The sequence below is a fragment of the Mastomys coucha genome, unplaced genomic scaffold (assembly GCF_008632895.1).
Source record: "Mastomys coucha isolate ucsf_1 unplaced genomic scaffold, UCSF_Mcou_1 pScaffold9, whole genome shotgun sequence".
Lineage (NCBI taxonomy): Eukaryota > Metazoa > Chordata > Mammalia > Rodentia > Muridae > Mastomys > Mastomys coucha.
Window position 1 is genome coordinate 88,795,330 of NW_022196915.1, and position 12,587 is coordinate 88,807,916.

General features: G+C 41.6%; 1 protein-coding gene across 10 annotated transcripts in view; it reads left to right on the forward strand.

The window, feature by feature from the left end:
* The first annotated feature begins 2,078 nt into the window (after window positions 1-2,078).
* The window catches only part of Scel (sciellin), a 102,671-nt gene continuing 92,162 nt past the window's right edge, over window positions 2,079-12,587 (forward strand). For 2 of the 10 annotated variants that reach the window (XM_031361339.1, XM_031361342.1), the window contains exon 1: window positions 2,080-2,372. The gene's annotated coding sequence lies outside the window, so the exon portion shown is untranslated. Of the gene's footprint in view, window positions 2,373-4,100; window positions 4,154-12,587 lie in introns of those variants that run through there. The other 8 variants (XM_031361334.1, XM_031361338.1, XM_031361340.1 and 5 more) reach the window with 7 other exon arrangements.

The window sequence follows — 12,587 nt, forward strand, 5'->3', positions numbered from 1 at the left end:
TTTCTTTAACCTCAATATGAGGTAAAATCCCATTTTTATGGTTCTGTATTTTATGAGGGACAAAGCCATATGTTTAAACATTCTGGGACTTAGTGCTTATCCATACAGGATAGTTTGGAACTGTTTATCCCCACAATTTTAACCAAGTTCTAACACTCACTATAACTTTATTTATTTTTTATTTTTAAAACTTTTCTTTGTTTCTGAGCACCTCCACCTTGTACACAATGAAATATGATCATATCTACCCCCATTGTCCCTTTCAGCCCTACCACCATGTCCCCTTTCATTTTTTGTCTATTTTCTCTTTTATTTTTGATAATTTATTAAGTCCAGTTAGCTCTGTTCATATGTGCATGGGTGTGGAACCACCTGCTGGAGCACGGAAAACCTACCAGCTTCCCTTTATTTATAAACCATGGTTCTCCCTCACCAGGAACTCTCCAGTGCCTAGAACTCCTCTGTATCAAGTGAGGCCTGAAGACCATCTACCTCATCTGTGCATGGATTTTTATTGGCTTGACCTTGTGTAAGGTGGATCACATCTTCTTTTCAAATTTCCTCCTAGATATTAGTAATATCTAACCTTATGCTAACACTATGACAAAAATTTAAATTTGATTTTCAAGATATTTTAGGGGCTGAGGAGATGCCTCAGTAAATAGAGTACTTGCAGTACCAGTATGAAGACCTGAGTTCGGGTCCCCAGAACCCACATAAAGGTGAGTACAGTGGGGATGTGCCTTGTGCCTCAACCCTGTGGTAGTGGAGTCAATGACACGTGGGTCCTTGGGGGCTCTTGGTTACCCAGAATGAGATCTGATGCAAGGAGCCTGTCTCACAAAATAATGTAGAGAGCAACTAAGACAGCTCAAGTTAACTTCCAGAAATGAGTTGTGTACACAGATGCATGTACGCCTGTATGTATATGTGCAAACAGCCACACACACACACACACACCCATACAAAATCATGTATAAATATATTCTGCACATCATGAGCCGGAACTATACGCTGCACTGTGAAAACAGTCTCTGCTTTAGATTTTCAAATCCCTCAGCCTAGAATGAAGGAACATCCAGCAAGTGATCTCCCAGCTTCAAGCCTGCAGTTGCCTGGCCCTCTCAGGTAGATCTTTCTACTTCTTGTTATTCTTGTCATAGGCACAGCCCAGCCTGACACAGTTTTTAGGAGCAGTCTTAAGGAGGTTAATTGTTGGTGTGCTGATGAATTGAGATGACCCAGGAAACAGATGATCCAGTTCCCTTGAGCAAAGCTCCCGTGCTGAGCTTCCTTAAATCCTTGCTGTTGTGAAAGGCTCACTTCCAGAGTCTGTGAGAGGAGCCTCCACCCAGGATGCTTTCCTGTGTTCTGTCTTTCTTTGGCCGCAGAAGCAGCCTTCATGCAGGAATCTATGCCATCATCGGCTGTAAAAGAAGTTTCAACTATTCTTATTACATTAAGCATTAATTAAAATTTTCCTGAATTATTTGTGCATATGTGTTTGGATAGGCATGTTGGGGTCTGCATGTGGTCAGAGACTACCTGCAGGAATCAGTTTGCTCCCTCCACTGTGTGGGTCCCAAGGATTAAAGTCAGATCATTGGGCTTGGCAGGAAGCCCCTTTACCCATGGAGCAGTCCGGCTTTTTTTTTTTTTTTTTTAAACATACTGTGAAATAATTTAAGGGTGAAGATTCTTACGTTGGGGGTGTGATATTTCTTTGATGTTTGTATAAAATGTTCAAAATGTGGAATTTCTATAATAGATTCTGTCTGCATCTTCTGGTCCAGGAGTTCATGTAAATGTTCCTTTCGCAACTGAGGAGTGCACTCCGTCTGTGACTTCATATCCCAAGTAGTAGATGGAGGAAGGGGGGTAGGGAGAGAGAGACGGAGGAAGGGAGGGAGGGAGGGAAGGAAGGAAGGAGGGAAGGAGGGAGGGAGGAGACTCCCTCTACCTCAAGTTTTGTTTTGCTTTTTAAAAAGCTTATTTACAAGTGGTTGGCTAGGCTTCCAGCTTGCCAGTAATGTGCATTGTAGAGATCAGTTCAAAGAATAATAAGGAGCATTTTGGAGCATAGCAAGGCCACGAGTTATTTGAAGAACTTTCCTACAGAGACAGCGTCCTGTGAATGAGACTGTTTTTGTTGAGCTGGTATTTGTACAGGGTGACACCCTCTTTCACACGGCCTACCTCCTCCCTGTGTGACTCAGTGTTGAGAGAGAAGCCTCTAAGCTGTTCATTAACAGTCCTGCGGAGGTGGGAAGCGCACCCAGGAAGCTCCGGGTGCCCATTTGTTTCAGCCTGATCCACTTGGGGAATCACTGCGGGCCAGTTAGTCGAGAGTCCCGGGTTTCTGCGCAAGAAAGGTGAGTTCGATTCTGTTTGCAGAGATAAACACGACTGCTTTGTGGTTTGTGCAAACTTTGCTGCCTTCCCTCCAAATGATGCAGATCAGGGCTGCCTTTATCTTCTTTGACTTGTTTCTAAATTTGACAGCCTATGATGAGTAGCCCGTGTGCCAATAGCCCTACACTTTTAGTTTCCATGGTCTTTAACTTGGCCATTGTACACATCGTGCATCACAAATGCCGAGAGAGCCTTTTGTGTTTCCCGTGGGAGCTGGCATCCTGGAATCCTACTTCTCATAGAGATAATAAAGCTCTTAAATCAAGAAATCAGCACCCATGAGTCTGTTTTCTCCAGTGACTATAAAACTGTTTCATAAAAAGAGAGCTTTCTGTTTTTCATAAGTGATGTTTCTAGTGAAATATTAAACTTTATTGGTTTTACAAATAGCGTAATAGGTTTTTTTTTCTCAACTGCGACAAAAACTGCAAACCCATTCAACCCTATTATCTCCAAATAAGAAAATCCCACTTGCTTACACAAGAGATTCATGGGATGGGGTAAGGAGGGGCGACGTGGAGATGTGAGATTCTTCACAGGCTTGTGTGTGTGTGACTAACTCTGCTCTATTATGCTTTGGATTAGCTCAAGAACAGATTAAGGAGGGCAGAGGTCATTTCAACCTCTCTGACTCTTTTTTTTTTAATTTATCATTTCTGTTTATGATATGTAACAAGAATCAAACACAGCTTGTTAGCAACTCTTTCCTCCTGCAGAGCTGGCTCTACTGAAGAACTAGGGGGTTTTGCTGCTTCCTATGACTGACTAAGCTACCCAAAGTCTCAGAAGAGCTGAGATGTGTCCATGCTCAACTCCCAAAGATTTACTGAAGAGCCTGATTCCTTTGTTTTCCGACATGAGTAGTCAACAGAAAGCCCAAGGACAGCATGTGTGGGGCACAGTTTTATTTTTCATGAAATTGAAAACCGGCTTTCACTTCTGTAGCTGATGATACAGATATGGCCTTTCTGATGCAGGCTAGGCTCTAGTATTTAAAGTGTTGGGGAAAAAAAAACCTAAGCAGTTAAGAGTTTACAAAGACAGTGGATGATTTTAAATGTCAAGATATATAGAGACTACATAGAAACAGGTGAGAATTTTATAGAAATTAAGGTGCATGTAAGTCTTAGCAACTCACTGGTATAATTTTTCAACTGAAGGGTGTGTGTATGTGTGTGTGTGTGTGTGTGTGTGTGTGAGAGAGAGAGAGAGAGAGAGAGAGAGAGAGAGAGAGAGAGAGAGAGAGAGAGAGAGAGAGAGAGAGGAGAGATGTGAATGAGTATGAGAGTGTGCATACTATAGCATTCATGCATGTAGAGATCAGAGGACAATTTTCAGGAGCCTTCCACGGTATTGAGGTAGCATCTCTCTTTTGTGTCTGCTGTTCAGTGTCTTCCAGTCTCGCTGGCCCGTGAGCTTGTAGCCGATTGTCCCATCTCTTCCTCCCATCTTACTGCAGGGATGCTGGGATTACAGATATATGCTATCATGTTTGGCTTTTTCACTTGGCCTTCAAAGCAGGTCTCTTGGCTCTACCCTTTGAATTTTCTAGACGAGGAAGACAAGGACTAAGGATTAGGCAACCTTCCAGGTCCAGAGTGGCAGAACCAGAAAGTGAAGTCAGATCTCCGTCATTTGTCTTATTAGATTTTCTCAATGAGTTTTCAGAGTTCTTTCACATAACAAGCAGCAACAGAATGAACTAAATCATATCTTGATAGAAGACTCTATCTAGTGACAGGTAAGCAAGAGTGTCCTTGCCAGCTATAGAGGACAGTGCTGTTATATAGAATGTATGTGGTGTGCATTTGGCATAGAAAGGCATTTTTGATTTGTGGCTTTTGGATTTGGTCTTTTTATTTTCTATATTTGTAGGGTTAAATAGCAGGGGCCACCAGCCCCTTGGTGGACCCTGTGTGGGATACATGTAACGGCTGTGGTCGCGATCCCCACAGTTAGCATATTCTTCCCTTCAACTGCCATTCCCCAGGTTTTGTTTACCAGGCTCCTTTCCCTGACTGTCAGAGTTCTGACCGCTGTTCTGGAGGGTTCCATTTGTGGGAGCTTTGTAAACAAAACAGAAGTGTGCTTTAAATGATTGCGTTCATACCTTGGAATGAACTGTGTCTAGTCCACCTGACAGGCACCTCAGGGAACCGTGATTTCACATAGCACCCGGTGTGGCGGGTGAATGAACTCCAAGCATTCCTTCAGAGCAAGTCCTTAGCCCAGAAATCAAAGAGAAATCTCAGTTGTTTCCACACGGGCTTCCTTCCTGCCATTATCCTGCTCGTCAGCCATGGGTGCACCTTTTTCTGTTTTCTTATCTCAAGAATATTGTAAAATAAATGTTGTTACGTATTGGTTTCTGTACAGCTACCGGTGGCTGCCCCGTGCTCCCCGTTTGGCATGGTACACAACTGTCATGATTTCCTCTTCGTCAGGTACATGCTTTGCGGATGACAGCTTCGCTTACGTCACTTGTGTTTTATGTCAGTTGCCAAATTCTTTGAAGATATGGATCTCTTATTGTGATCATTAATTAGAAGAGGGAATTTTATGGCTGCATGTTAAACGCCAATGGCCTTACATCTAGACAAGAAAACCCACAGTCCTAACTTCTCATTGTAATTGTAATATTCAAGAACTCTAGAAGTGTAAATAACATATCCTAAATTGTCTCTAAGCCCAAGGTTCTTGGCTCTGAAATGATGTTAGTAAATCTCCTTAATGTGGATGTTCCCTTGGAAGACAATGAACTACTTGTCCCAGGAGACTGTAGCAGGATTCCAAAAAGTGTGTAAGGATTACACAGCAAGCAGAGCATGTCTCTGCATGAAAGACTAATTTCAGTTAAACGATCTGCAGAAAACGACCCTCTCTGCCTGCTCCCTTCCTGTTCGTCACTAGGGATGCTATCTGCAGAGAGTTCAAAGGGGCTGTCTCCCTGATACACTTGACCTCGAATCAATGAACTAGAAATGGTCCATGATAAGACTCTGATAATCTTTTTAAGACTGAATATGCTGAGTATTAAGTCAGTGTCTCTGCAGGATGACGTGGATGATTGTAAAGGTAAAATGTGGAGTTACCCCCCGACCCCTGCAAGGATCAGGAAAGTTTCATGTATTAAAACCAGGAACTACTATCAGAGAGTCAATTTGATGTTAGTGGTTTATAAAGATGTAGAAAACTGGTACATTCAGAGGTCTGGATAGCAAAAGACTTTGTTGTGCTGAATTATGGATTATTTTCACCACCAGTAAACAAGATTACCATTGCTAAGCTTAGGCTCTTAGCCCATGATAGAAAAGTAAATGGCCATTTCTAAACATCTTAAGAGGCTAAGTTTGGACCAGCCTGAGAAGTTTGGATTTCCTTCATTGGGTAGAGACTCAACAGAGCTGTTTACTATAATAAATCCATTTACAAATTAATTCATGGAGCTGGTCAAAATGGAAACATATAATTAAGATACTTAGAAATATCTATTTGTTTCCCACTTCCCTAACATTTCATGGTTTGGGGGTAATAATAGCTCTTTAATGGTTTGTTTTTAATGTATCTGCTAGAAGATCTTTTTGTAGGTCTATGATAATTGGTTATTGATTATTTACATGCCTGAGATTATCTCTCTTATTCATTTTTTTTTCCGAGACAGGGTTTCTCTGCATAGCTCTGACTGTCTTGGAACTCACTCTGTAGACCAAGCTGGCCTTGAACTCAGAAGTCTACCTGCCTCTGCCTCCCAAATGCTGGGATTAAAGGCGTGCGCCACCACTGCCTGGCTCTTATTCTTCTTTTAAAAATAGTTTTTCAGCCTTTGTCCTCTCCCTGTTTAGGGGTTCGACAGTGATTTCTAAGGAACAAAATACCCAGGACTTCCTTATAAATCAAGGTGTAGATCTCAGGGCACTTCTGTTTATACCATCCTTGACACATTTGTTTTATCTCTTCCTGCTTTCCAGTCCGATATTTGCCCTAGGAAAGTATTTGCATTGCTTTCCAAAAAGCCAGCCATTTCCTTAAACGAATTAAAAGTTTATAAATGGGAAAAAGATTCTGAAGTAGTTAACCTATTCAATTGCCACTCTTTGGTGATCTCATAATTTTTTGGTCAAATAAGCTATGAAAATCTGTTCTGGCTCATGCAGCTGGTTGATCTAGTACAATGCTTTGCAGCAAAGGGACTCTTATTCCATTCCCCATTTCCCTTAGTCCAGTAACTTTCCACTCACTGCTCCCCACTTGCTTGCTAAGTTCCTAAGACGGGAGCTTTGGTATCAGGCTGGTCTGTTTGAACCTCCACAGTATAGTTCACGGGCTGTAGAGCCCCAGGCAAACCCTCCATTCTGAGATTCCTCTCCAGGATAAACCAGCCTCTATTTCAAGCTCCTGTCCTAGCTTTCTGTAGAATGACTTGGATGTTATTTTAATCACAGCACCCACATTAGCTACTTTTTGTTGTTGTGATAGAGCACCGTGACCAAGGCAACTTAGAGAAGGTAGAGTTTACATTGAAAGGGCTCCAGAGGCATGGTGGAGGAATGGCAAAGGGGTAGGGAGCTGAGTGCTCACATCTTCAAAGTTAAGCATGAATGAAATAGAGCAAACTGGGAGTAGGTGAGGCCTTTTAATCTCCATGCCCATCCCAAGGTTGAACTCCCTCCAGAAACATTGAATGATCTAAACTTTTCCAAACAGCCCCACAACTGGGGGCCCAGTCTTCAACAACCTGAGCTGATGGGGAATATTTCATTCAGAAGACCACATTCTATGCCAGGGCTCCATCTGTTCATGGCACTTGACATAGCTACAGAGTGGGGACAGTCATTGTAAACTAATGACCTAAAAATGTTGTATGAGTCTTAAATGAGATGATACGCATAAAACATAAACTTCTAACCCTATGACCCAGGTCTTTTTTCCTTACTTTTTCCATTTTCTTCCTTTATCCCCTCTTTTGTTAATCTTCCTTCAATTTTTTCTTTTCTGTTTCACTTTTCCATCTTTCCCTCTCTGGGATCTCCCCCCATCCAGTCTACATTTTTTTGTTCTCACAATCCTTCTTAAGAGAAATTTACCTCAGCCAAGAGGCATCTCATCCTTGGGTAAGATTTTTAAATGTCGATCTTTGTAGAGAAGACCCAAAGAAGAAAAGATGAAATTGTAGTCAGAGTGGGAGGTGATCTAGGACATTTCAAAAGTTGAGGGAGTTAGAGATAGCTAACAGTTAACTATTTAGACATGGAAGCTATCCCAAGAAATGCTACTCTTAAAAACAGAAAAAACTGGGAATGTAACTCAGGGCTGCAATGTTTGCCTACCATGCATGAAGGTTGGGCTTCAGTTCCCAGACAAACAAGAGCACAACACAAGGGAGGGACAAAAGAGCGAGCATTTCAGAAGCAGGGGTTGGGGATGGTTTCTTATGCATCCAAGAACTAAGACATGTGACTGAGTTCTTGATTCTGAGCTCAAGAGTAGTCCTGTCTAAAATCTAAGGACAGATGTCTTTTGGCAACACTTGCAAATAGTGACTTCAAAGGACCACCCTCTGGGGCTGAACTTAAAAGAAATGAAAGGTTGACTGGTGGTTAATAGTTATTTATATTTTCTTTTACTTTGTTTGGTTCCGTTTATGTCAAGGTCCTTGAGAATTTTAGCTTCCTGATTAGAATTTTAACTTACACACTTACTACTTAAATTAAGGAATATTTAAACTTGAATGTTGAAAATTGGATATATGATCATCTAAAGCATAGCTGGCTATAGGCACAGGTCAGAACTAGCACTGTGGTAAGAATACTAGATTTAATATGAGAATTTCTAATTTAGAACACTTGTTGGCTGAAAGACTGTGGACCCCTTCTCTGGGAATTTTGTCTCCTCAATTATTAATTATAGGTACAATGTGACATATCGCAAAGTGTTGCAGCATTTTCTCTGTCCAATCACATTAAGGCAGTGACAGGCCTCTGATTGGACAGGAATAGGGAGGCAGAGCTAGAAGTTTAGGGTGAGACAGGTTGGAGGCCAGGGTAGAAGCAGGAGAAATCATCATGGATGCAGACGAACAGGAAGATGTGGTGTTAAACAGCCACAGGTAGCTAAGGTTTTTCACAAGGTTAGAATAATTGGGTTAAAGCATTATCTTTATCATTTGTCTCTGAAATTATTGTATTGGCATCTTGTGAATTGTGATCTTATTGATATATAAACCTGATTGGATAATTAAGTCTTAAGAGTCATGTTTCTACCGGGTAACTAGGTGCTAGATGACTGATTGTGCGATGCATAGGGCGTTGTATGTAAGCGAGATGATCTTGCTACCTGGGAGAAGATAGCAGGACCCTGCTGGGACAGAGTGATGAGGCCGGTCAGTACCAATACCAGAGCTACAACGTGGTTCGGGGCAGGAGAGTTTGCAGAGTGATCTTTTTAAATATTTCCTTCAACAACAAAGTTCTTGCAAGGACTTTGAAACCAAAACCAAAACTAAATGGTGGCTTTTGTAGTTCCAAACACAACAGAGAAGAATTGGAGTGTCACTTTTGATGAAATTCTACATTTAAAATATAATTACTCCTAGGAAGTCCTAGGAAGCCGAGGCAGCTCTTGGAGTCCAGCCTGGGCTACATGGTAAGACCCTATCTCACAAAAATGAGAACAGAGAGGCTCAGTTGCTGGCAGATGCCCATGTCCCACATAGACACAGGCAGCAGCTTTTTGAAGTGCTCCATCTTTCTCTTAAAAAGCTATAAACTTTACTGCAGTGAGACTGAAAGATGATGCTTAAGAACAAGCCCAATTAGTTGAACCGAGCCTGCTAAAGTGGCTGCTTATTTGCTTGGATGTTGAACAGATTTAAGATCCAGGTAATTCCAGTCCCTAAAACAGTAATTGCATTAAAGAATTTCATAAAAATAAGCGTTCACTGCTTTTAATCTTTAGCATTCATTTTGAGATGCTTGTGAATTGACAGCTCAACCCTTAAAAAAAGTATTTTTTAAATAACAAGGATATTCTTTACAAAGATGTCGATCCCTTTCTAATTACTGCATAAGAAGTATCTGTACATTTAAAAGATGTTGCTTTCTGTCCTGCGTGAAATAGCAGAGTTCCATTGCAGGAAAGAAAATGTCTGGGAAAGTGGAACTGGATGAGAGAGGGGCTTGCCACACACATGATTTAGAACCCCCAAGAGGTGGCTCTGGGCCACCAAACAGGCTGACAAAAGAAGGCAAGGTAGATGACTGGCTGAGTAAAGTGATGTGGGAGAGACAGAGAGGAGTCCACAGAACAGGCCCCGCCCACCCTGAACCATCAATCAGGGGACCATTATTTTGGCATCACCTAACTCCATTAATAATTTTAAAACTGTAGTATAAGTTATTTTTACTTTAGAGGAGAAATGCAGAGTTCTCAATGAACTATTATTACCAAATTGCATACAGTACATCTTCCTTTATTATGTAGAGTGCATCAATGGACAACATAAGTTTGTAAGTGAACTGGAAGCATTGCTCAGCTGTCTGGCAGCAAGATGGCCCCAGGGAAGCAGTGCATTCGGGACTAGTGTCAGCACACTTGGCTTCAGTGTGGTGGGAGCTGAGAAGTCCACACTGAGCTGTCAGGGGATGTTGGCGCCGCCCTTCATGACGGTTGATACCCCCAAACGCTCATTTACTGTTGCCCATCTTTTGCTATTGGCTATACCATGTAGCCTTTGGAGTTGTATATAGAACCATTTACTACATTATAGTCATACACACTTAATTACAGCTCCTGCTTCTACCACTTGCTCTGATCTGTGCAGGTTCCATCTTGGGCGCCTGTAATTAGAGATAATAGCGCCTACTGAAAAGATTAAGTAAGATCATATGCTTGAGCACAAGAATTGGCACATAGCAGTGACCCAACAAGTGGCTCCTGTTGCTAAAAGTCTTGGTCACAGACCCTTTGTCATTATGCTGTTTACTAATAAAAGAACCATGACTTTTCTGTTGATCCCCTGCCTGATTTTAAACCTATTTCTTCCATAAAAGCTTAGAAACATGAGGAAGAACATTAGGCTTGAGTAACACATTCAAAATGGGACTTAACTTTTAATAACAGGAGCTTCATTATTCTTCTGAAAGGAAAAGTTTAAAGATAGATAATTCAGAACAATTATGGCAGCTTATGACTTGGTCGAGTACAAGACGGCCACTCCTACCTTCTGCATGGACTCTTAATTCAGAGCAGAGCTGCTGGAAGCAAAAGGAAGAAGCAAAGGGGGCTTTTCTTCAACCTTAGTAGCTGAGCTGTGCTCATCTGTGGCTTCTACAGAGGCTGAAATGTGTGGTTCTCCCTATAAGTAAGGAGGAGGTAAAGAATGGGGGCTAGAGAGGTCACCCAACGTTCTGTGTCATGAGTCTAAGAACATCCTGATTAGCTGTGTCTGGGCTGTCTTTGTCATCCACTATGCACACAGCTCCTTTAGTGGTTCCTAAAATTTAAGATGAACCAGACAGTTAAAAAAATATTTTATCTGTATTAAGTAATATATTTTTTTTGAGACAGGATTTCTTTGTGTAGCTCTGGCTACCCTGGAATTCTCTCTGTTAATTAGGCTAGTCTCAAACTAACAGAGATCTGCCTGCCTCTATCTCCTAAATGCTGGAATTAAAGGCTTATGCCACCACTGCCCATCACAAGTAAAATTTTAGATAAAAATAAGAAGCTGTGGTATCTTGAGAGCCCTCCTTTCTTTTTCATTCTGTGAGAGCACTCTACCACTCAGCTGAATGTCCAGCCCTCCTTTTGTGTTTTAGCCTTAAAATGTGACTCACTCTCACAGGCTGGTCCTGAACATCCTGTGTCAGCCAAGCAGGACTCCCAGTAGCTACTACAATCACAGATCTGTTCCACCAGGCCTGAATTCTGGGGCATTCTAAATATGAAAATCAGAGTGATGATCTTTTTTGGCCAGCGATTGGCCAGAGTGATGATCATTTGCCTGTTTGATCATGAAAATTAATTTAAAAAAATTATGTGGCCCCACATAAGAGACCAATGACATATTGGGTAACTTACCAGCAGGCAGAAAGACATGATGGACATATAGCCATTTGCATTCAACTAATAAGAATGTTTGCACACTGAGTATAGGCATTTTTTTAAGCACAGTTTTTACAGTAACTTATTGCTTCCATCTCACCCACCCTCTACATATCCTGTTCATCTAGAGCAATGCTTCTCAACCTTCCTAATACTGCTACCTTTAATCCAGTTCCTCATGACATGCTGACCCCAAACCATAAAATTATTTTCATTGCTACTCAAAACTGTAATGTTGCTACTCTTATGAATTGTAATATAAATAAATATCTGTGTTTTCAGATGATCTTGGATAACCTATGTGAAAGGGTCATTTGTACCCAAGAGGGGTCACCACCCAAAGGTTGAGAACCACTCATCTAGAGGTTTTCAAACCAGGGTCTAGAGACTATGCTGGGGTGGGTAAGATCTTGAGGGACTCCCAAACAGTCCTATTGTCGGCTTTATACAGAGTGTTGCATACAAAACAGAACCAATTAAGAAAACAAGGACTTGCCTCTTCATGTTACATCTAGGACTAACTCCCATAAGACAGACAGAACACTCTTGTGAAGGTGGGACATTGGAAACTAGACATTCTTCAGAAGGCCTGATTAAAGGAGATCGGCTTCTGACCAGTTTCCAGACCTTAACCTCTTCCTCTCCATTAATGACTGCTCTTGGATATCATGTAAACAACCACAGGCTCCACACTAGGGCCTCTGGATGTGTCTAGGAGTAAGTAGTTAAACAGCCACAGGCTCCACACTAGGGCCTCTGGATATGTCTAGGAGTAAGTAGTTAAGGGAAGGCTTGCTCTGTCTGGATACTTACTTGGTTTCTGCATTGTTTCATCTTCCGTGCTGTGCAGTTCTCTTGCTCCAAACCCGAGTAGGCGCTGATTTTTCAATTCTCCTTGGTCTCTTGCCCATACCCCATTCAATATTCTTCTTAACTCAGGCATCTCTTGCCTTTGTAGGCTCTGGTAAGGAAAGGGGAGCATTTAGACGATAATAATAATAACTTAGATGATGTACAGTGATTTATAATTTATAGAACGTTATCTTAGTTTTCACAATAACCCTTTTAGCTTG